The sequence below is a fragment of the Salvia miltiorrhiza genome, unplaced genomic scaffold, assembly GCF_028751815.1.
Source record: "Salvia miltiorrhiza cultivar Shanhuang (shh) unplaced genomic scaffold, IMPLAD_Smil_shh original_scaffold_462, whole genome shotgun sequence".
NCBI classification, from domain to species: domain Eukaryota; kingdom Viridiplantae; phylum Streptophyta; class Magnoliopsida; order Lamiales; family Lamiaceae; genus Salvia; species Salvia miltiorrhiza.
In genome coordinates, this window is record NW_026651554.1 from 18,020 (window position 1) to 21,386 (window position 3,367).

General features: G+C 41.5%; 1 pseudogene; it reads left to right on the plus strand.

The window, feature by feature from the left end:
* Positions 1 to 510: 510 nt before the first annotated feature.
* LOC131004833 (pelargonidin 3-O-(6-caffeoylglucoside) 5-O-(6-O-malonylglucoside) 4'''-malonyltransferase-like) lies at positions 511 to 2,863 on the plus strand (annotated as a pseudogene).
* The last annotated feature ends 504 nt before the right edge of the window (positions 2,864 to 3,367 follow it).

A 3,367-nucleotide genomic window follows, 5' to 3' on the forward strand; every position in this document is an offset into this window, starting at 1 on the left:
TCCCGACCCGATTCCCAGCCCTAGGGGTAGACAAGGCAGGGGAAGTAAATTTTTTTTTTTTTTTTGGCTTGGGGGTGGGTGGTGGGGGGTGGGTGGGGTCGGGGGTCTGGGGGTAGACACGCAGGGGAAGTAAATTTTTTTTTTTTTTTGGCTTGGGGTGGGTGGTGGGGGGTGGGTGGGTGGGTGGGGGGGTGGGGTCGGGGGTCTAGGGGGTAGACAAGGCATGGGTTAATCCCTAAATCTGGATCCGGGTCAAATGAAGTTGTTGGATCTATTGGGTTAAAGGGTAAATTAGGTAGAGCACATAAAAGATGGCAAAATATTAATATTTTAAATTTTGTGGACAAAATTTAAGTTTCAATCACCAATAGGGCCATCCGGCCCTATTGTTTCTATATATATATATATCATAACATTAATTCCCAAAATACCTATATATAACAAGCCAGAATTGAGCTTCTTCACAGACACACAACACTTAGTTTATATATCATCTCTATTTGCTCAAGTTTTAGGGCATAGTATCCGATTCTCCTCCACACTCACATTTTCTTAATTAATTTTTTTAACTTAAATAAAAAAAACAAAAACATTTTAAAGTTTGTTCGATTATTTTGAGTGCAGCAGGAGATGAAGGTGAACGTCATTAGCCGGAAGCTGGTGAAACCATGCAACCGTACGCCGCCGCAGCTCCGGCGCTACAAAATCTCTCTCTCAGACGAAATCAACCCGGCCTTCAACCACGTCCGCATCCTCTATTTTTCATCCAACGATGAAATCGAACAAAAATTTGGTAGCTTGGAAGAATCAATGGCTCTGATCCTCTCCAACTTCTACCCGCTAGCGGGGAGGTACGATAAGGGGAAGCGAGAAGTCGACTGCGGCGACCAAGGCGCTCTCTTCGCGGTGGCGGAAGTCGACGGCGATATCTTGCAGATCATCGCAGCTGACGTCGACCCCGAGCAGCTCAACCAGCTCCTCCCGGTCGACGTCCCTGCTGCCGAGGGGCCCACCGACCCCATCCTGGCTGTCCAAATAAACAGGTACAAGCTCAAGAGGGTGTAATGTTGACTTGAAATTAATAGTAATAAAATTACATGAGGTATATTCAAAAATCGAATTTTACTAACACTATTGTTTTTAGTCAAATAAGTAGATGAAATTTTATTGTTTTTCAATTCGGCATGAATTAAAATTTCGATCATCCTTAACTTTATACTCCCTCCGTCCCATATGGATAGGCTAATTGGAATTTTCACAAAGATTAAGAAAAATCATTGGAAATGAAAATATATAAGTCAATTTCCTAGTATGTCCATATTTATTATTTAATGATGTATTAAAGTGGAAGTAAATTAAAGAATTAAATAGGGATATAATAGTAAATGAGTAAAAAAAATTATTTTTTATGGAAACAAGCTTATATAAATGGGAAATTCAAAAAAGGAAAACAAGCCTAAGCATATGGGATGGAGGGAGTACAATATGAATACAAGACATAATTTACATGACGATTAAAAAATTAGAAGTATGTCGACACTGACCTTTTCTTCAGAATTTTGATTCCTTCTAATTCGGACCTTCCGTCGACGAAATAAGTATTCATATTTTCTTTTTAATCCGTTTATCAAATAAGTAGTCATTTCCTTTTTTGGTAATTTTTTTGGTAATTGTATCATACATAATTCACTCACAATAAAAATGAGCCCTTATTCCACACATAATTAATCAATTCTTTAAAACTCGTGCCACCCCGAAATAAATACTCATTTTGCAGATGGAGGGAGTATTAAGTATTGCCGGATTTCTAATGATTTGTTTGTTTTTCTTTTTTTAAATGACGGTACCAATAATGATTTTATATATATTTTTCCAGATTTCGTTGCGGAGGTTTGGCAATCGGGGTTTGTGCGTCACACAGGGTGATCGACTCCACCCCATTAGCCCTATTCATCACGGCATGGGCGAAGGCGGCGGCAAGCGGCGGAGCAACCCTAATCCAACCCCATTTCGACGCCCATGCTGACCTCTTCCCCTCCGAGAATCTGCCGCCGCTCGACTCCCACGAGCCCGAAACTCATGAAAAGCTCGTCATGAGGCGCCTCGTGTTCGACGGCAAAGCAATACAGAATCCGAGCGGCCGCCGTCAAGGGTGGTGGCGGTGTCCGCCTTTCTCACCCAGGCCCTCCTCCGCGCTGACATGGCTCGGCGCGGCGGGGAGCCCCGAGCCGCTGTGATCGGGCAGCTCATCGACGTCCGTGAAAGAACCGTCCCGCCGGTGCCGAAACATGCTTTCGGCACATGGCTTTCCGGTTCTTTCTTGGAGCTCACTGCGGCCGAGGCTGCGGTGAGCACTCTCAAGCAGAACCTCCCCGCCCTGGCGGGGAGGATGCGTCAGGGATTGGCACAGAGCATCCGCGACTGCGCGCGGTTGCTCTGGGACACAAAGTTTGGCCGGAAATCGATGGTCGAGAATTTCTTAGAGGCGACAGCGATGATTGTAAGGTGATATGGGTGACGGATGTCTCGAAATTCAGCGAATACGAGGCGGATTTCGGGTTCGGGAAGCCGGAGTGGGTGAGCATCGCCGCCATGCCGGTGCTGAATCATATAATTCTGTTGAACAACAGAAGCAACGATGGGATCGAAGCATGGGTGTGTTTGCTAGAATCGGACATGAAATTTTTCAGACAGGATAAGGAGATTCCGATGTTGAGTTTGTTGGCTAAATTATAAATTGAAAATTTTCATTTACTATTTGATGTTTCATATGTCTAGCTGGTTGCCGTCTTTGTAACTCACACGAAAAGTAAGACTACAAATCAGTTATTTTTTCCAATATATTTCTATTTACTTTGGTACATATCACTGATTGAAGCAAATTATGAGCGACGAGATTGGCTAAGCTTATTTAAAAAAGCTTACAAGTTCTTGGAGCTTATAAGATGTTTCAACAGCTTATAAGATGTAATTTTTAAGAGCTTATAAGTTGTCAAAGTATTTGCAGAGCTTATAATCTAGAGAGAGAATTTTTTTGCTAGAAAGAGAGAATATTTTTTTAGAGAGAGAAAATTGAAGAAAAATGAAATTGAATGATATATGATGAAATAATAAATTATAGTTAAAAAATATTTGTAAAATGATTGTTGTATATGAGATTATAAAAAACTAAGTTGGGGTAGAGAAATTTATTTTTTAGGGAGCTTATAAGCTCTTGGAACTTATTTTTGGAGCTTATTTTGTCAAACACTTTGAAAGAGCTTATAAGCTCCTAAACAGCTTATAAGTTGTTTTGAGGAGCTTATAAGCTTAGCCAAACACCCTCTAAGCAAGAATCGAAAGAGATATGTTCATTGGTGATACAATT